General features: G+C 42.2%; 1 protein-coding gene across 2 annotated transcripts in view; it reads right to left on the bottom strand.

The window, feature by feature from the left end:
- The window catches only part of MOB2 (MOB kinase activator 2), a 289,672-nt gene that overhangs the window by 111,678 nt on the left and 155,686 nt on the right, over positions 1–22,308 (bottom strand). The gene's annotated exons all lie outside the window — the stretch shown is intronic.

Below are 22,308 nucleotides of genomic sequence, written 5' to 3'. Positions count from 1 at the left end.
CAGACATTACCAAATTGCCAGTGCCAGATCAGAACAAATATTACAAAGAGCTTAGAATCCCAAATCCTTTTCATTTAAGGACCTGCATGTCGGTTTGCTAGCACAGGTTTGGAGATCACACAACTATCTTTTAGCTCAAGAATTTAATTTTTCTACAGCTTCGAGGCAGGAAAAATTGGGCATGCAAAATACACTGTGAAATTTTAGCCATACACTGAAACTGTTAAGAAAAAAGTCATATTTTATTTTGCAAAAGTTTGCACAATTTTATAACTTTTCTGATATTGCAAGAAACTAAATCCTTAAGCAAAGACGCAAGATTTCAAAATTGTGCAAGCAAACTGATTTACAAGCTTTCTGTATTTCTTTTGCCTGAGACTCAAATACAGTTTCTTAAGGCATTTTTACCTTAAATGAGCCTCTCCAGCTAGACTGTCCAGTTCAATCAGTAGGTCCAAAGAAACAAACCGGAAACCGATCCAATATTGCAAGTAGCGACCAAAGAGTAGAAGATCAGTAAAAACACCAGGGATTCTTTATTATCTCAAATCTTTACAAGCTGCGGCTTGTAAAGATTTGAGCGCTTGTAAAGATTTGAGATAAAGAATCCCTGGTGTTTTTACTGATCTTCTACTCAGTTCTATCAGTATCCTTTGATTTTTCTCTCCCTCCGATCATGGGTATATAAGAACATAAGAAATTGCCATGCTGGGTCAGACCAAGGATCCATCAAGCCCAGCATCCTGTTTCTAACAGTGGCCAATCCAGGCCATAAGAACCTGGCAAGTACCCAAACACTAAGATCCCATGCTACTGATGCATACTTAATCCAACACCCATCAGTCCCGTTTTCTGCCACCCCTCCCCCCATATTTTACCACTAAACTTTATAATAATCTGAACAGCTAACAAGACGAACAAAGCTGCTTCCCAAATACTATTGCCTCAGATGGAAAACAGCCACCACTAACCTACTTTGTTTCTGGGGATCGTACCTGCTAATTTCACCCCAGCTACTACACGGCCTGTGGTTTGGTAGGTCATACTTACTTTATCTGACCCTTTTCTCTAGATAACCATGCTGAACCGTGTCCAGCTATCGTAGTAATGATCCTTGGCCAGGACTGAAACTGCTATGCCCTCCAGAATCCACCCCGATTCTGATTTATCACAATTTCTCAAGCAAAGATAAATCAATGCAATGTACATAATAAAAACAAATACAGATAACCAAAGCAATAAAATCTTAACAATAACATAATAAACATAAAACAAGCAATGTGAAAATAAAAATATGAGGCATTACATTATGAGCCAGAATAAAAATGTAACACCCAATAATATAAATATTCAAAGTACAGTTCAATAATATCAAATTAAAACAAAACTAGGTGTCACTGCTGAGTGATGGCTGAGATCCCCTCCCCGCAGAGATTGTGAATGCTACCTATGCAGCATCCCCAGACCTAGCCAGCTTCAGAAGAGCCCTGGCCCATGAATCAAACTGGGTCCTCCGTATGGCAATGCACGGCACAGTCCACTGGGTCAACCCAGAGGATTCTTACTTGTGAAGATGTGAAGGGGAATTGAGACCAAATGGGCTTTATGGTGCTCAGCATTCTTATTATTTAGTGCAGTTAGCTCACACCTTTTCATTGTAGCTGAAGGCTACAATATATTTTTTTTTATATATTTTTATATATATTATCTGCCATATTCTCTGTTTATAATGTATAAGACCTTATTTCTGTAAAAAATTATTGATGACACTTGAATTTTAGAAATAAAAACAGATTTTCATAGGATTTTTACAGATTTATTGTTTATTACTAGTTTCTTGGAACTTGAATACTGATCTCGTATGTCTCTCTTTATCGAAGGCCCTCGCTGTGCACCAAACACTGAACAAAATTAAGACACACAAATCATCACCACCGCCTAATCTGTAGCAATTAATACTAGTATGAGATCTATAAGAACCAAAACATGTATTATCAGAGTGACCAGCTGACGAATGAACCAGACTACAAATTTCAGCAAATATACAGAAATAATTACAAATATTCAAGACATACTCATTAAGTCACCCCATTGAAATCAGATGTAAATCTGAAGTAGGGGGGGAGGCTTGGCTTCCTTTTAAAAAATAATTTTGCTCAAGAACAAAAACGAAAAAAATACAAACAGTGGCCAGAGAGGGATGTGATGATATTACACCAGCAACACTCACAGCCAGCACAGGCAGGCAGAGCTGGAAGCCTGGCAGCTTCTTCTGTGCCCTCCCTCCCTCCCTAGGGCACCACAATAGCACGGATGCCAAGTCACTCAGCTGGTCCATGAGGTGATCTCTGGAAACCCTGCAAAGGCGGCTCTGCTTTCTTTGAAACTGGTTTATAAGAACTGACCTTCAACTGGTTGTTTGTTGCTTACTGGGATGCAAGTTGAAGTATACAGCTTTCCCCAGCTCAGGTTCGGCAACGGAGTAATTCCGGAGTACAAATCAGCATGTCATTAAAATGAACTGAAGTAAAATTAGCCGTAATTCAAGGTTCCTCATTACAGGAGAAATTTATAGCTGGAAAGCCGCTCTGGTTGAGGGTAATCTGACACGCAGCAGATGCCGGCTCTGATACACAGAGTAGGGAGAGGGACCGGGCCTACGTATTTACGGAATAAACTCCAGTGGTTATGGGCCAGGACACACATTGTGGTTCTGCTGAGGGAGGTTAGGAAAGCTTGTGTAAGAGCTAGAGCTTCTTCTATTGATGCCCCTGTATGACTGAAATCCTTCTCGATAGATTTGAGTATTGGGGGGGGGGGGGGGGGAGAAGAACTATGGTCTATTTTAGGAGAAATTAAAAACAAGGATTTTTCCTGTTTAGATGAGATTCTGTGGTGGGGCTTGGCGCTGGTTGGCTGATAATGATTTGAGGGTTAGGGGATAGGATTCAGAAGGTGGATGGGGGAGGGGATTGGTGTGATGTGATGTCTGCAGACTTTTCCGGCACAGGGATGTTTTTGTATTTGTTTTTAATAGTTTGTTTCATGTATTGTATTGATGTTGACTCTCTGCACCACTCTGGATGATTACTATGTAAATCAAGGAAGTGGTTTATAAAATTGATAAATATTTCTTTTTGGGTGGTCAGGGTTGGGCCCAATGGTTGAGTTAGGTTTTTGCAACCCCTGGACATGATTGGTGCTGTTCCCTGACCCTCAACCCCTGGAAGACAGGATAACAGGGAGCAGAAGGTCTAAGACCCAGCCCCCCCCAGCTTTATACAGCAGCTCAGGGATAGATGTGGCAGCAAAACAGAGAAAATTCTGAAATATAGTACTACTTAAAAAAAAATGTTAATGTCTGCCTATCACACACAATTTTCAAAAGCCATGTACCCAAGTCAATAGTAATTAACCCAATTAAATGGGCTTTTTTAAAGTTACCCTGCCTCCATGCACATTATTCCATAAGGTCTGGAAGTCATCCCAGGAGTACCCCGAGAAACTGGATAGATAAATCTCTGTAGATACTTCTTGCAAACGTGTTTTTCAGATGGATAAGTATGCTTGCACTTTCCCATTGAGAACTGGTGCAAAGTCAGCAGATAAAGCAAAGATGCTTCCCTGTAGCAAGTGTTCTCCACAGACAGCACAACAAATCAGCCACACAACTGAACTGTAATCAACCACAGATCTAGGTACTGTCATCTGACAGTGCCAAGACAGGAGAAAAACTCTCTAGGAGTTCAGAAAAACAGAGACAGTCTGTCTCATGCAGCCTCCACAGTCTTCATCATCATCATCTTACTGCAACTTAACCTTCAACTCTACAAGACAGACAGTGGGATCGCGTGGCTAATTTGTCCTGCTGTCTACAGAGAACACCAGCAGGTAAGCAACTTTGCTTTCTCCATGGAAAAGGACAATCTGCATGCAACACAGGACACCCAAGCTAAGGGCTGCATTTAACTATTTATTATGATTTTATACCTTTAGGGAAACATGCAACCTATACTTTGATAAAGGCTGGAGGGAGAATTGAAGGAATTGATTAAATACATTTGAGAATTGCTTGGCCAAAACTGCTTTGTTGACGTGAAGCATTTTCTAGTCTGTCTTCTTCCTGTTTCCATACAAGAAATAGGGAGAAGATAGGCTAAGGATGCTGCTATAGCTGACTTGGACTTTTATCTTACTCTGAAGATGTCCTGATTTACTAATATAAAAAATACAATCAGAAATCTTTGTGAAAGTGTTTTACAACTAAAAACCCTTTTTTCAATGGGTTGAAGAAGATATAGTTATGAAGATTTTCTGTAAGGCTTTGATCCCTCTAAACAGAACAATAAAATTCTTTTGCAGTCCAAGGTATGAAGAAGTCTGTTCACTTTTACTGGCATGTGGTTTTGGAAAAACATCAGTAATACAATTGACTGATTGAAGTGAAACTGAAAGCCCACGTTTGGTAGAAATTTAGGATGCTTGCATATGTTCTCGGAAAGGAGTTTCTACAAGTTTAAGAGCCACGTAACAGTGCACCCTCCTCACCCTGACCACCACGAGCTGGAAGCCTCTGCTAAATGTAGGGGGCTTTGATTTTGACCCAGCAGCTTCCTCCTGCTCCTTCATTCACAAACAGTGAGGATCTTTTTCCGCTTATTTTATATCCTCTCCCAACATATTTACTCCAATCACTGCAGTGTCAGTCTTGGGCTGTGGGCCATGCACCAGGGCTCCCTTCAGAACCCTGCAGTCATGGGCCCCTAGTCCAACCACCAGGTGTCAGCCCCCTTCCAGTCATTCCTTCCTCACATACAATTAAAAATTATGCATTCATAACACCAGATTGTACATGAAAAAGGACATTCTGAGGCAAAAATATAAATTACAACATGTACATTATATTTGCATGCAGAAAACCCTGCAAAAAATGTAAAAGAAAAAAGGAATTTGAACCCATATGGTATGAGAGAGAGAGAGACAGAGACTAGCTATAAGGCCCTCATAGTAGATAGGTATTTATACCTCTATATGAGGCCCACCTAGTAACTCGAGGTGAGGTTTAGGTAGTAGTGTAGGGGTTAGGGGCCACTCTGACATTCAGAGTGAGACGTACGAACAGAACAGTGCTCTCTTGTGAAGATTTGATGACCTTCGGAGTGAGGAAACTCACACAAAGATGAGATTTGTGCAATGTTCTCTCAACCTACCTTGATGGTACCCAGGTAGAGAGTCCATCAAGCTAGATTGAGAGAACACTGTACAAATCACATTTTTGTGGCTTGGAAAATAACCCCCTAAGTTTGTACATGTTCTCACATGCTCAATTATACATTCATATCTTCTCTCTCACATGCTCAGATACAAACACATACACACGATCTCTGAAAGCACAAGGGGAAGCAGGAGCCTCCTTCTTCAGCTTTATTCTAGCTTTTATTTGTGCAGTGCTGCTTCTGATGTGGGGGCAGGGCTGGGGGGGGGGGGGCTGGAGTATGCAGAAGGAGCCAATGCATCGCTGCTTTTCACTGCCGGTGGATTGAGTTTGCCTCTCTCTCTCTCCTGTTGGGTTGCACTGCTCTCATTGGCGAAGCAGTGTGAGAGAGAGGAGGCGGCGGCAGATGTTTCTTTTGGCCCCATGGGCTGCACTCCTCCTCATTACCAAAGAGGTTGGGCAGGAGAGGGAAGGAGAAGGAGGTCAATATGTCTCATGGCCCTGCAGGACGTGCTGCTCCTTACTGCCAGGGCGATGAGATTGAGGAGGCAGCTGATACTTTTCACAGCCCAGTGGGCTGCGCTGTTCCTCACTGCCCGGGCAGGGCAAGGAAAATGAATATGATGCTCCTCGCTGCTAGGGTGGGGAGAGAGCGAGGAGTTGTTTGATACCTCTAATGGCGCCCTGGGCCATGCTACTTCTCACTGCAGGGAGGAGGGGTGGGAGGATGCTGCCGATGCTTCAGCGCGATGGCGCCCCTGCTGAATGGAGCCTATGGCCACAGCCATATCGGCCATAGGCTAACTATAGCTCTGCCACCACTGTCGGCAAATACAGACCTAGTTGGACCTCTCTATTAGGATTAAGAATGTATTATGTCCCAGAAAACAGGCAGGAGGAGCTAAGTTATTAAAATTAATAAAGTCTCCAAGATAACTGTATTCTAGTGAAATGGTCTTCTGCGAGTTAGATATAAGAACTATGGCTTGGGAGTGAGCAAACAGCTAAGATGACAAAATCATTCCCTTATACAATTTGTGCAAAATGCAACACTAATTGTATAAAAATGTATCTTTTTTGAACCAGCACAGTTAAAATATGCTTTGCAAGGGGAAAAAACAGATTGGATAATATTTGTCCAAGGGAATCAAGCATAGGGCCTGATTTTCAAAAGCATTTATACGCATAAAACTGGGTTTTACATGTGTAAATGCACTTTATCCGTGTAAGTGAGCTTCTGAAAATTGCTACAATATATGCATTGAATTGTCCATAGGATTTACTCGTGTAAGTGCACGTTATGTGTGTAAATGGCTTTTGAAAATTGCTACAATAGTATGTTACATTTACGCGCACAACTCCTTTGAAAATTCACAATGTTAGAATGCTGAGCTGACTTTATGCTATTCCCCCTTATTTTTGTAATTTTTGCTATTTTTCCTTGGTTAAATTATAGTATTATGGTTGAAATTTCTTTTTCTTTATTCCTATTTTGAGACTGGAGTACTGGGAAGCCTTATTGTTATAAGAACTTTTGTTGCAATTATGGTTAAAATTCATTAAAAATGAAAGTATAAAAAATGTGGCAGCCAGGCTTGTGACAGGGTCCAGAATCCAGGATAGGATTAGTCCTACATTGTGAGATTTATACTGGTTACCTGTCGCCATACTTGACATATTAGAGGATGGTCCTCTGTACTTCAAAGAGATTTTGCTCCTAACCATCCGGTGCATTCATCTGGGAAAGCGCTTATTACAGTTTCATCTTTTCAAGAAGAGGATTCGTCAGTTGAGGCCTTATTTGGATGATGAAGCAATGAAGATATTGATATCTGCCCTGGTGCTAGGGACCCTAGATTATGGTAACGGTTTACGGATGCGTTTGCCAGGATATTTGGTGAGGAAATTGCAACGGATTCAGAAAAGTGTAACGAGGCTACTATGTGGGAAAATGAGGAGAGATAGGGTATCACAGCTGCTACTTCACTGGCTTCCAGTTGTTGAGAGAAGGTGACATTTAAATTGATAATTCTGATTTTCCATTATTTAAGGATACATGGCCCATAATATTTGTCAGCTAAATTGTCATGGTCACTGTTTTTCCATCTCCAGGGGACTTATGGTCATCAACCCAATACCAGATTGGTATGTACAATGTAAATGATGAAATCTGGCCAGTGTGGCCCTGATTATTTACAAGATAATTTGTGATTGTCTTGTCAACCAGGTTGCTTTTAGGCCGATGCTACCACACAGGATCCCGCAGAGGTCACAAACACACAGGGCCTAAAAACATGCCAGTGGGAGGGGAAGGAGAGCTGGCTCTGTACAAGGTCAGAGGCAGAAGACATGGGCGTTGCTCCCTTCCCTGCCTACTCTTCCACAGCATGGCTGCTGCTCTCAACCGCAGCACTAGCTGTGTACTTTAGAAAAGCCAGTGCTGGAAAGGCAGCAAGACTGCAGAAGCCACGAGGATGCACTTTTTGGGTCTGCTCCCCTGCTTTCTGCCATGTATTGGTTCATTTTGCGCTTCCTCCAGCTGCCATGACCACTAGGCTTCTGCTGTTAAAGGAAGAAGTGAAAACATGAAGAAGAAAAAACTGATAAGAGCAAGTTTGGGGATAGAGAGAGAGGTGATCAAGAGAAAGGGGAAGGTGAAAAAAGAAAAGAGGGCTAGATATCCTTTGTGTCTTAATGAAATGAGAGGCTCTGCAATTCATTACCACATCAGACCCTGCTTGCCAATATGACTGGGAATCACAGGTGAGGAGTTCAAACATTTTTAAAAATAATTTAAAAGTAACATTTTCATTTGATAGAGGGTGAGTATTATCACTTGTTATGTACTTCTGAAATCCTGCTACTAGCATACAAAGAATGCTCTTCTGTTGATAATAGCACTGTCCCCTCCGATATAGACACTGAAGCACATAGTCTGTTATACTTCCAGGTCTTGCTTGCAACACTTATGATGTTGGAACTGCCAGTGTAAAACCTAGAATGAAAGCTGCAAATCCCAACTCCTTCTCACACTGTGTCACCCTAACTTGCAGCCTCCCTTTACCCAAACCTTTACTGCTACATCTTTAGAGGACGAGATTTTGTAAGCATGCAACTCATTTTGTACAATGGCCTATACACAAGTTATTGCTGGAGAGCTTATAAAGATCTATTGCCAAGTAGGTTTTTCCCAGGAAGATACTGACCCCATAGGGGTTCCAGTTTTATGTCTGGTTGCTTAAACAGTTTTTGTCTGCCTTTGGGTTAATTTCATATGTACCTCGACATACCACCCTCAGAATGATGGTTTAGTAGAGCATTTTAATCAAACGTTCAAGGCCATGTTACGGAGATGCCTGGTTCCAGATGTCCAAGACTAGAATCAACATCCCTATTCTATTGATTGCTGTTAGAGAGGTGCCTCAAATACCTACAGGTTTCTCTCTCTTTCCGCTCTAAAATTTGCCTGGCAGCCCTGAAGCTTATTGAATGCTATTAAGGAGCGTTGATAGGGGGGAAATTAAAGACCACAGGATGTTTTGTCTTATTTGGTAGGCCTAAAGACGCAGAAGGAAATGGCAGCAAAGGTGGTTACTGAGAACCTGAAGAAGGCTCTAGTTCTAGTTAAACTGCAGACTTACTATGACCGATAAGCTCAGGAAAGGCAGTTTGAAGTGGGAAACTGGGTACCCATTCTGGTCCCATCCTCACCCAATAAACTATCGGCTAGACGCAAAGAGCCTGGGGCTGAAGTAAGTTGCGCGCGCCGGCAGTTGGCCGGCGCGCGATCCCCGGCACAGCAGCCGTGCAGAGGCCTCTGCACGGCTGCACGGACCGCTCTGCCCCGCCTGGGACTTACATGCATCCTAGTAAAACAGTTCAATCAGTGGTAGGCAGTCTTTTTTAAGTAAACCTAGAGGACAATAGGCCAGTCCTATGTTTATCTGTGGAGATTTTAGAATTGCCACTTTGTAGGGAGGGTTAATTTCTACCTGGTAAGGTACTTGCTTAAGAGAGGGAGCTATTTTAGATATAATTCTTTGTGGAACACAAGATTTGGTGCAAGAGTTAACAGTCGTGGGACCACTTGGCAATAGTAATCATAACATGATCAAATTTAACTTACTGACTGGAAGGGGGACAATACATAAATCTATGGCTCTAGCACTAAACTCTCAAAAGAGAGCTTTTGATAAAATGGGGAAAATAGTTAGAAAAAACTGAAAGGAGCAGCTATAAAGGATAAGTGTGTACAACAAGCGTGGATATTGTTTAAAAGTAACATTTTAGAAGTACAGTCCAGGTGTATTCTTCACATTAAAAAAAAAAGACAAAAGGAAGGCCAGATGGCTGCCGGCATGGTTAAAAAGGCTATTTTAGCCAAAAGAACTTCCTTCAAAAATTGGAATAAGGATCCATCTGAAGAAAATAGGCAGAGCATAAGCATAGGCAAGTTAAATGTAAAATACTGATAAGACAGGCTAAGAGAATTTGAAAAGAAGGTGGCCATAGAGGAAAAACTCATAATAAAAACTTTTTAAAACATATCTGAACCAGGAAGCCTGAGAGGGAGTCTGTTGGACTGTTAGATGAACAAGGGGTTGAAGAGGCACTTAGAGAAAATAAGGCAATTGTGGAAATTCTAAAAATCCTTGCTTTGATGTTTACTAATGAGGATATTGGGGAGATACCCATTCTGGAAATAGTTTTCAAAGATGATGATTCAGATTAATTGAACCAAATCACAGTGAACCTGGAAGATGTAGTAGGCCAGACTGACAAACTTAAGAGTAGCAAATTGCCTGGGCCAGTTGGTATACACTCCAGGGTTTTGAAAGAACTCAAAAATGAAATTTCAGATCTATTTCTTGTAGTTTGTAATCTATCACTAAAATCATCCATTGTATTTGAAGACTGGAGGGTGGCCAATGTAACCCCCAATATTTAAAAAGGAATCCAGGAATGATCCAGGAAACTATAGACCACTGAGCCTGATTTCAGTGCTGGGAAAAATTGTGGAAACTATTCTTAAGAACAAAATCACAGAACATATAAACAGACATGGTTTAATGGCAGCCAGCCAGCATGGATTTACGTAAGGCAAGTCTAGCCTCACAAATCTGCTACATTTTATTGAAGGGGTTAATAAACATATGGATAAAGGTGAACCTGTAGATTTAATGTATTTGATTTTAAGAAGGCATCTGACAAAGTCCCCCATGAGACACTCCTAGGAAAATGAAAAAGTAATGGGATAAGAGGCAATTTCCTTTTGTGGATTGCAAACTGGTTAAAAGATCGGAAACAGAGACTAGGATTAAATGGTCAATTTTCTTAGTGGAGCGCCTAAGGGATATGTACTTAAACAAGTGCTTTTCTAAAATACATTTATAAATGATCTGGAAAAGGGAATGAGTGAGGTGATCAAATTTGCAAATGACACAAAATTATTTAGAGTTAAATCACAAACGGATTGTGATAAATTGCAGAAGGAATTTGTGAGAACGGAAGACTGAGCATCCAAATGACAGATGAAATATAATGTGGACAAGTGCAAAGTGATGCACATAGGGAAAAGTAACATACATTGTAGTTACACAATTCTAAGTTCCATATCAGGAGTTACCACCCAGGAAAAAAAAAAAAAAAGATATGGGCATCATAGTGGACAATACATTGAACTCATCGGCTCACTGTGCTGCAGCAGTCAAAAAAGCAAATAGAATATTAGGAATTATTAGAAAAAGAATGGCGAATAAAAAACAGAGAATGTTATAGTACCTTTATCATTTCATGATGAGACTGCACCTTGAGTACTATGTGTAATTCTGGTCATCGTATCTCAAAAAAAAGATATAGTTACACTGGAAAAGATTCAGAGAAGGGTGACCAAAATGATAAAGGGGATAGAATGGCTTCCCTATGAGGCAAAGCCAAAGAGGTTAGGGTTGTTCAGCTTGGAGAAAAGATGGCTGAGGGAAGATATATAACAGAGGTCTATAAAATCATGAGAGAAGTAGAACAGACAAATGAATGTGTTATTTATTCTTTCAGATAATAACAAGAACTAGGGGACGCTCAAAGTTAGCAAGTAGCACATTTAAAAGAAATAAGAAAAAATTATTTCACTCAACACAAAATTAAGCTCTGGAATTCATTGCCAGAGGATGTGGTTAAGGCAGCTAGTGTAGCTAGGTTTTAAAAAAAGGTTTGGATAAGTTCCTGGAGAAGTCCATAAACTGCTATGATCAAATTGACTTAGGGAATAGCACTATTTATTTCTGGCATTAGTAGCATGGGATTTATTTATAGTTTGGGTATTTGCCAGGTACTTTTATCTTGTTGTGGCCACTGGACTTGATGGACCCTCGGTCTGACCCAGTATGGCAAATTTTTTTACGTTCTTAGATTAGAGCCTAAATCCCACATAGATAAGGGGGAAGATACAGAAATCAAGGTATCTGCAGGAAATTCAGGACTGTGGGCAGGGGAGCTGGGTTTCCCTATTTTAAATTCAGCCTTTTATTTTAGGTTGATTGATTTAAACATATTGTATAATTTATGTATGTTTTTCCTGTAAACCGCCAAGAGCTGTAGATAGAACAAGATGTACATTTTATTAAAGTAAAAGCTCATACAGACAGACAATTTGGCAGAATAAACCCTAGAGCAGAGAACGAGTTTGAGGAAACTACAGTGAGACTAAGGACGTATGGGGCTCTGAGGTTAGAGTCCCTGAGAGAAGGGGGGACTCCAACCTCACTGAGAATACAAGTAAGGAGACCATTTGATGAAGATGGAGGAAGGTAAAGGCCCTATTTCCCCAAGAAGAGTGACTTGAGTTACAACAAGCCACAGCAGAAGATGAGATGGAAGTGGAAATACCAGGAGAGCCAAAATGGGAAGAGATGGACACAAGGCCAGTACAATTTTTTGGGGCTTTGAATTTTTCTTGCGCATTTGTTCTGGCAGTTAGGAAAGCTACTCTCTTACTCTCGTGCAGTATATTTAAACTATTTCTCCTGAACATTTGTGGGCAGGGACGAAAGCTGCCCTACATACTGTGTTTTGATTGTATATATATTTTTAATCACTCTCCTAAGCATTTGTGGGAAAATAATAGGGGTGTGCATTCGTTTTGACCGCATATGTAAAATGCAGCTTTTTTTTTTTTTTTTTTTAACTTAAAAAAGTGATGAGGCGAAAACGATCGGATTTCCAACTTATTCAACATAGCTATGTTGAATAAGTTGGAAATCGCGATTGTTGATCCTAAATAAAAATTTAAACCCCTCACCCTCCTTAATCCCCCCCCCCCAAGACTTACCAAAACTCCCTGGTGGTCCAGCAGGGAGTCAGGACGCCATTTCTGTATTCCTCTGCGAGGAGCATGTGACGTCCGCGTCACTCCATGACACGGACGTCACGTGATTCCCCGCGCGTTCGCTCCGGGACCCTCGTTGGACACAACCGGAACTTTTGGCCAGCTTGGGGGGGGGTCAGGAGGCCCCCCCCCCAAGCTGGGGGGGCCTCCCAGCTTGGGGGAGGCTGGGGGTGCCTCCCAGCTTGGGGGAGGCAGACGTCACGTGCTCCTCGCAAAGGAATACAGGAATGGCGCCCTGACTCTCCGCTGGACCACCAGGGAATTTTGGTAAGTCTTGGGGGGGGATTAAGGAGGGTGAGGGGTTTAAATTTTTATTTAGGGAATCGGTGCACGTATGGACATAGACTCAACTTATGGAATTCTACATATGTCCATATTGACCGAAATTGACCCCCCCCTTTCGACTTATGGACTTATGAACATAAACTTTTGGTCTGCACATCCCTAGAAAATAAAGCAACCCTTCTGCAGAATATCTGAACTGTGTTATTTTTGTCCTGGTAGTTGGGAAAACTGCCCTGTTGCTGCATAATTAAATTGAATACTTCTGAATTTATCTTTTTCTTCCTGAAGTCACGTTTTAAATAAGTGGAAATACAATTAAAAGTACCCAGTGCTTGCGTATCAGCTGCCAGAGCCCAGTTCTTCCGGGGGGGGACCAGGGAAGTATGAAACAGAGAATTTTGTGTGTCCTGTAGAGTAAAACAAGCATCAGAAGTACTGTCAGACATTCACTTTCATAAAGTTACTTACGATAGGTCTGTGACTGTGTTACTTACACCAGGTCCCTTGGGCTATAAGAGATGGCAATCTCATACCAATATTTAAGACCAGTAATTGTTTTACTTTTCAAACAAACAATTGCATGTGACAACTTCACTGGACTAGCATTTTTACAACTTGCTGATTTTTTTTTTTTATTTCTACAAGCGGACTAACATAATGGAATGTAAACACGAATCAACCAACCTCAAACCCTCTCTCACTAATTCCTGCTGAATATTTATCATACTATTACCATTCACAACTGTGTCATATTTATTCATTTGATTACCTATGTACCGTTTCATAGTCTTATTTTTTCACTTGCTATTCTAATGTATCAATAGGCTGAAATGTAAATATTGTGCTGTTCAATTTCTCCCCTTCCATCCCCAGTTTATTTTCCTTGTTTTTTGTAACTTTCCCTCTCCCTTTTTCTGATTCACTGTATTTAAAGTTCAAGGTTCTTATTGAAAATATTGTTTTTTACGTTACGTTATGCTTTACACTCCTTGTTATTTGTAAACCGGGTTGATGTGATGCCTATCATGAAACTCGGTATAACAAAAACAATAAATAAATAAATAAATAAATAAATAAATAAATAAATAAAATAGCGACCACACTAGCTTATTCACATTTGGAAGACACGGCCTCTCCCGATCTGGCACAGTAAAATGAACTCTCTCTTTCATATGTGAGCATGACTGAATGTGGGCAGGTTGGCCAGTCGGGCTCCTAGAAGTCTATAATGGTTTTTAAAGATGTGAACAACTGTTTGGCTTCTGGAGTCAGTGAATGATTGAATGTTATAGGAATGCTGCAAGAGAGCAGATGTGATGTGGAACCACAATTTCAAAAGAATAAAACCCTCAAGCTTCAGTTGTGCAAATATCTGAAATATTGGTCGAGGCTCTGCAATGATTTCTGATATAGGTCAAAAAGTAAAGTAGATGAGCCAAACCTAGCCTGTAGAGAACATAACTGTATATCACAGCAGTCTATAGAACTTTTAAGTTAAGAGAAATAAATGCCAAGGAAACAGAAAGGCCAGCATGGGGTGTGCAGAGCGAAAGTTAATCATGGGTTTAACATGTCTGAGGTGTAACCGGCCAACTGATGTGGTGTTCATTAATCTCTGGGCTTGGCAATGGTCCCAACCAATACATAAAACAAATCTGGGATACTGGCTCTAGGCACCATACTAAACTGAGCTAGCACATTTGTGCAGTTCATGTATAATAATCTAAAGATGAGAGTCTTCTTGTGAAACACGAACAGGAAACTCAAATAAGAGAAAAAGGTTCAAAACCCATTAGCAAACAATCATCCAGTTTTTTTTTTCCTGCAGGTTCCTGCTTGTTCCAGGATCAAAGCTCTCCATCAAATCTAATTCCCCATTTACTGCTGCTCATTCCTCCCTCCTCCACCCTCTTCCACATTAGGAAGAGGCTTAGTACTAATTGCATGGGCATAAATAGTAGAAAGAACGAGCATTCTCTACAGCGGGTCCTGCCATCTGGAATAACATGCCCCACAGACCTCAGGCTAGAACCCTGCCCTTTAACCTTTTGAAAAAAACTTAAGACCTGACTCTTCCTCCAAGCCTTCCCTTAACTTTCAAAACCAGCAATTTCTAGACAGGACTCCGCTTACCTGACTAGGCGTCCCGCCTAGTTTAGGAGTTATATTTTTGCCTCTGTTTCTTTGTTTCGTTATTTAGTTTATTCAGTTATGCTGTCCTTTGCCTCCGGCTAACTTAGCCCCCCCCCCCCCAAGTTACTATCTCCTTGTTATATGTAACTTTCGCCTCTTGTTAAATGGTTGACTAAGTTATGCCCCTTGTTACTTGTAAACCGATTTGATATGAGTTTATTCATGAAGGTCGGTATAGAAAGTATTAAATAATAACAACACACCAGCACTTCATTAAAAGAGGAAAACAAAGAACTTACTGACCTACACAGCCTAGCTGTAGTTGTATCCCATGATTTCTAAAGTAATTAAATAAAATGGCATATGTATCAATATAATCCACCAATGCCAGAGATGGAAGCACACAGCTAAGCACCACATTTCACCTGAATGCATGAAATATAGCCTCTCCTCTCTAATTTCTTAAAGTATTATAAGCATAAACCGCATTAAGAATTTATCGACCATTATATATATTACACTCTAGCAGCCATGGGAAGATGGAGACTCCTTCCCTGAAACTGGTCCACCTGTGTGAGGCTACAGAGAAGGTATTTTCGATGGAAAATCCCTTTGGCTAAGTGAAAGTCATAAGCTCTTTGGAAAACATCTACAAACTTTTCAGCAAGCCTTCAGCACTGTTTTTTTTTTTTTACTTCCATGATTATTGGATGGCTGTCTGGTTTTGAACTGTGCCATTGACGTGTGCTGCCCATTGCACAGAGTGATGAACACATTTGGAAAGAGTTATGGGGTAAACCTTTCTCCATATTCCTGGGTGTTGATGGGGAGACATGCTGGAGGCTGTTGGTAAAATGAAGTTTTGCTGAAACAGGGAGAATGTGAAAAGTTATTCAATCATTAAAGATTTGAAGTGTTTCAGTTGGAGAAGAAGCTGTGTAAAAAGAGTACCTATACCAGGTGTAGAACCTACTGTGATTGAGATGCCCAGTCAGGATAGAAATAGATTATGTTTATGCTCTCCATGTATGTATTTCTATATTGCCTATGGTCTGTAAGGTAAATATCTGACAAGTCCCAAATTTGAAAAATCTGGGGAAAGTGTGTAAGGACTGTACTAACTGTACTAACTGGCATGGGGAGGTAGAAAGAGAGTGTTAGTGATAAGAGGTTTGGGTATTACTCCCCCATGTGGGACAGCAGAGTTTATCACAAACCGGCACTATCTTAGGAGTGTGGATTTTAGTTTGGGTTTCCTAAAGGCAGGAGCTCTCTATCTCCTGTTATTTATTTTTTCTAACTTATTCTACAAGGGCTTTCTATTTCCCGTTTATAGGTCAGACTTAAGCTGAACTACTTCAAATTGCTTTTGCTCTTTTATTACATTTTTTAAAATTTCCCTTGTGAGTCCTTGTGTGGATAAGTTCACAGAGAATTGAGGCATCTCTGTAGATGGTTAAATCAAGGGTAGGGAAGATTCTGGCAGGGTTCTATCGCTCCTCTGTAGGATAGACTTGTTAGTGACCCAATGCAGAGAAGTGCCAACTTTAAAGGATTCATCTTTTGTGCTATCTCCTCAGTTGTGAGGCAAGGACGTTTTTCCACTCTTCCTGTGTTTTTCCCCTTTTTGTGAAACTATTTTTGAGCCATCTGGAGCAGAGTGCCCTTGGTACCAGGGAATCAGTTCCCATATTTTTGGAAGAGACATATTTCACCTAGGAAGAATTGGAGGATTGAAGGTTTTCATGTAAGAAGTAGATTCCTGTCCCTTGCTAGAGAGAAGAAGTTGAGAGTATTCCAGGACAGTGTTTGCTGCTGACTTAGGTCTGCTATACTTGAGAGGAGATTGCCCATCTAGTACTTCATAATGAGAAATTACTACTTATCTGATAATTTGCTTTTCTTTAGGACAGTCAGAAAACGGGCCACATGAGGATAAGTCTATAAAGGATCCACCATTTAAATGACCCCTGAAACAGGCGACAGCTACTGCTTGTACCTTTAAGGAATTGAGAGCCAAGCCTTTATTCAAGCCATCCTGCAAAAATTCCAAAATGAGCGGAATCTTGACCAAGGAAGGAAGAGTACCTCAGTCTGCACACCAGGCCTCAAACTCTCTCCAAACCCGCACATAGGACAAGGAAATAGAGAACTTTCTAGCTCTTAGCAAGATAGAAATCACTGCCACAGGAGTATCCACGATTCAGCAAGCAGACCCTTTTAAGGGCCATACCATAAAACAAAATAGAGTTGGATCTTCATGAAGAACAGGTCCCTGCTGTAACAGGTCCCTGAGCACTGAAAGTCGAAAAGGTGAATCCACTAGGAGCCTCCGCAGATCTGTATACCACGGTCTCCTGGGCCAATCTGGAGCAACCATCCCTCTGTGGTGTTCAATCCTTTGAATCAATCTGAACATGGGCCATGGAGAAAATGCATACAGCAATTTGTCTTCCAGCCACTCCTGCACTAGGGCATTGGTCCCAAATGACTTCAGATCTCTCCTACGGCTGAAGAATCGTGGAACTTTCACATTTCGCAAAGACGCCAACAGATCTAGGAATGGGAGATCCCAGCGATCCCAAATCAGCTGAATTGCCTCATATGACAACGCCCACTCTCCTGGGTCCAGACTCTACCTGCTGAGAAAGTCTGCTCTTACATTGTTTTTGCCTGCAATGTGCGAGGCTGAGATCTGGAGATGCACCTCTGCCCAATGATCTATTTCCTGAAATACTTGTTGGCTCTTGGTACCTCTCTGCCGATTGATGTAAGCCACATCTTGGTACCTCTCTGCCGATTGATGTAAGCCACATCAGCCCGATCAACCCTGCAGCCTGTCACCAAACTGTAAAAGATGTCAACCGGACCACCTTCCTTCCAGCCGATTGATGTTCCAGAGAGACTCTTCTATACTCCAGCACCCTTGCACTGTCAGCTCTTGACAGCGAGCACCTCAACCAAGGAGACTTGTATCCGTTGTCAGTACTAGCCAGTCTGGTGGGGTTAGGGAAACACCCTTCCACAGATGATCTTCCAGCAGCCACCACTGTCAGACCTCCATCAGCAGGTGAAGCCGAATAGAATAGTCCTAAGACTGTAGGTTCCACCGAGACAGCAAGGAGTACTGAAGAGGACGCATATGCACCCTTGCCCACAGTACTACTTCCAAGGTCACCGCCATTAAGCCAAGTACCTGCAAGTAAGACCATATGGTCGGGCGCAAAGTGTTCAACAGACTGATTTGAGATAGCAACTTTTGAATTTGAGCTTCTGGCAGGAACACCTTGCCCTGCATCATGTCAAACCGAACCCAAAGGTATTCCACCGACTGGCTGAAGACTGCTCTTGGCTAGGTTCACCACCCAGCCAAGCTCCTGCAACAGGGAAATCATCTTGTGAGTCACCAGGTGGCTCTCTTCTGGCAACTTGGCTCGAATCAGCCAATCGTCCAAACACGGGTGTACTAGGATTTCATCCTCTCAACTCTCAACTCTTCCACAGCTACTAACATTCCCTTGGGAGCGGTGGCCAGACCAAAGGGCAGCGCCTGAAACTGAAAGTAGCGCCCCAGAACTGCAAAGAGCAGAAAGCATTGATATTTTAGTTGGATGGGAATGTGAAGATACGCTTCAGACAGATCCAGGGAGGTCAGAAATTCCCCCAACTGCACGGCCACTATCACCAAGCGCAAGGTTTCCATGCGAAAATGTTTCACCCGTAGATGAGAGTTGACACCTTTGAGGTCCAGGATGGGATGAAAGGAGCCCTCCTCCTTTGGCATGAAGTAGTAAATGGGATATTGCCCCGTATTTTCTTGAGATGTGGGCACTGGGACCACAGCCCTCAGACTGAGGAGCCATGTCAAAGTTCCCTCCACTGTCTGCTTCTTCTGCAAGGAGTGGCAGGGGGATTCCATAAACACGACCCAAGGAACATTGCAAAACTCTAATGCAATCCTTCCAATGTGATTTCGACCCATCTCTGATAAAAGAGAGAAAGGTGTCCCCGTATCTCCTTTTCCCAGGCGTGGATCAGCAAACCTTTACTGGGAGGCTCAGGAGCTTCCACTACCCAAGCCTGCACCCCCTTTCTGGGTTGTCTGGGACAAAAGGACTGAGACCTACTGAAAGGTAGAGTCCTTTGAAAGGTCACTCCTCTTTAGAGGAGAAGATGCCTGGATCCTCTAGCACAACCTTTTATGTTAAAGGAGTGCTGCATCTGCTTCTTATCCTCCAGCAAACGAAGAAGTGGCGATTCGCCCCATTTACTGACCAGTTTTTCCAACTCGCTCCCAAGTGAGCTGTTAAAGGACAGGTTAGTGAGATTAGCCTTGGAGGTCGCAGCAGCCAACTAATTTCTCAACCATAATTGGCGCTTGGCCGCTACTATAGAAGTCACTCCTCTGGCTGAAGTGCAGACCAAATCACAGGCTGCATCTGCCAAGGCGGCAGCAGCAGGCCTAATTTGGCATCCAAAAATTAGGCGGCCCACACCCAAGCGCCTAACTAGGTGACCAAGACTTAAGCGTCCCAAAGATAAGTGCCTCAAAAAACGTAAGTGCACAGGTAAGCATGCGGCCACTACGGCCAAAATAAATAGCTAGACGCACGCCTCCAGCTCCCACTCAGCGTACTGCCAGCCATAATGGTGCCTTTATCTAAGATATCTAAGCGCTTTTCCTTTGCACTGCTTGTCATATTAGGGCAACTTAGCCAGGAGTGCCTGCTAACTTGTGTCAGTGCGTTTTGGAGGCTCGGGGAGAATTATCTTCCTCTGATTTCACTAAACCTGGTTCTTCCCAGCTAGTTGTAGGTCTGGGTAAAAAAGACCTATTAGGTGGTGTGTCTGAATTTGGAACTCCCCTAACTAGTTCCACAGCAGGGGATGGTAGCTCAGAGTACACCTCTGGTGCCTTCTGGTTTGGATATTTCTGCCAAATTAGGCATCCAAAAATAAGGCGGCCCACACCTAGGTGCCCAAGACTTAGGTGTCCCAAAAAACGTAAGCGCACAGTACAACATGTGCGCACAGGTAAGCGTGCAGCCACTACGGCGCTACTTAACTTGGACGTACAGACTAGAAGGCTTGACTGTGTGCCCAAAAACTGGGTGTACAACCTGGATACACAGCTAGACGCAAACGCTGAACCGACAATCCTATGGAGGGCAGCTTGAGAAAGCATGCGAAATGCTGTTGTGGCCTACCATATGGCATGCAGCAAAAAAGCCTCAGAGCTGGACAGTCTAAGGAGGCTTCCCACGTCCCTCTTCCCACAGAGCGGGACGAATGTCGGAACTGTGCACAGAGCACGGAGACTGGGAGAAGGAGGAAGCCCTATGCAACAAAAGCCTTCTTCTAAGTCTCTATATCTTACTTTTTTTTTTTTTAAGTTTACTGGAGCTCAGGCTTACCTGGCTAAGTACAGAGATGGTCTCCGGCTGTGGGGGGAGAGGTTATGTGCCATCACTGCCAAACTAGGCTTCCTGCACCCGCTGCTTTCAGCTGCTTAAGCAGCTAAGTCCACGCTCGCTGAAAACCAGCTACTGGACCAAGGCACTCATCTGAGGGACCACAGAAATCACCTCAGGAATTCTCAACTGGGGGAGGGACCATTTGGTATCATCACAGGAGAGTGGGACAAATTTATTTCTTTAATTCTCCTTTCTCAAAATGAAGCAATCCCCTGTAGGGAGATGCACGTCCTCCATCTGCTAGAGACAGCGAATACTGGCAGGCTGTCACTGCAAGGGTATATATACTGTGACGTGAGTTTGCTTTGTCGCCATCTGCTGGTAGAGGTGCAAAACCCACTTGTTATGGATTCATCTGACTGGATGCTAAGAAAGTAGAGTTAAAGTTAAGAAGACTTCAGGAAAGATTTGAGAATTGGGACTTACATTCTGATAAATTGTTGGGACTTGATTCTAACACTCCACCACTGGTAGAAGCTGGGATAAAGTTGGAAGTTGGAAGGAGGCATAAGCTTTCTTCAAAAGCTGAGTAATTGGAGAAGAGAATATTGCTTTCTAAGGAAATGGCTTCCAGTACATTAAAAGACTTTACTAGAAGAGTGAGATCACAAATTTATTAAATCTTTCTTCAGTCTATATGTTCATTGAAATTATTTAAATTCTGAATTGAGAGCCATAAATACTCTTCAATCATCTAATCAACTATCAGTAAAGAAGTTGGAAACTACTTTGCTTCTCAGTGTTATTTTTGGATGCAAAAGACTGATTATCAGTACTGTTTACAAAGGAGAAAAAAAGTGCTGGTACTGTGTTAAATGCAAAAGGGCCTTGAAACTACATTTCCCCCCACAGGGAGCCCTGGATCTCAGATGTTAATGATATCTGAGGAGAACAGAGCAGACATTATCTAAATTCCTATGTGCCCCTGGGTGCAGTCTGAGGGATCTGTCCTCACCTAAGAGTTACACAAAAAAAAATTTTCCCCTGCTCTGAACATAATAAAATCCTGAGCTGCAAGGTACCCTGCCTGAACTATCTGGGATGGATAGTTATTTTTTAAAAAATGGAAGAACTAATGTCTAGGGATGTTTCAGTACCATACTAGACTTTTAATGGTGAAGAGCAACAGTAAAAGATTCCTATTCTTGTTCTCAGCCCCTACCTCCTGGACTCCAATCTTTAAACCACGGATCAGCAACCATCGCCTGTAACAGCTTCTACATTATCTGGTCCCTCCATTCCCTTCTTCGACACATGCACACATAAAACTCTCATTGTAGATTATACAACACAACTACTGTTCTCACAGCTTTAAGTCAATATTATACAACAAACACAGCCAAGTGGCTGAGTATTTCTTGCCAACTTGTGGAAGGTAACAAGGCCAAATATGAATAGAGAGGGAGGACCCTTAAGTCAGCTGCTAACACTGGCTGAGATTACTGGGTAGGCAATTCATGGGGTCTCTTCTTACAGCTCCCTGACAGAAGGCACCATTTAGGGAGCAAGGAAAACATTCTCTCAGCAGCTTACATAGCCTTGCATACAGCAGCTCTTCAGGTTCTGCAGCTGCTGCCATGAGCAGATGGTTTCATGCAATATAGTCCATAACAAACAAGACAAAATCCTTCCTTCAAAACTGCACATTCAGTTTTTACTCAGCTCTACAGCACCGGCATATTCTCAGTACTTGCGAACAAACACATTTTTGGACTGAGCTCGATGTGTGCTGTGTTCTAAGCAAATATCCATATCCTTAGTTAAACACAGAAAAACTGCACAGGATTTCAACATCAATAAAATTAAACTACGTTTCC

This window comes from Rhinatrema bivittatum, chromosome 17 (assembly GCF_901001135.1).
Source record: "Rhinatrema bivittatum chromosome 17, aRhiBiv1.1, whole genome shotgun sequence".
Classification (NCBI taxonomy): domain Eukaryota; kingdom Metazoa; phylum Chordata; class Amphibia; order Gymnophiona; family Rhinatrematidae; genus Rhinatrema; species Rhinatrema bivittatum.
Note: the sequence above shows the minus strand (reverse complement) of the source record. Positions and strands in the feature narration are given on the sequence as shown.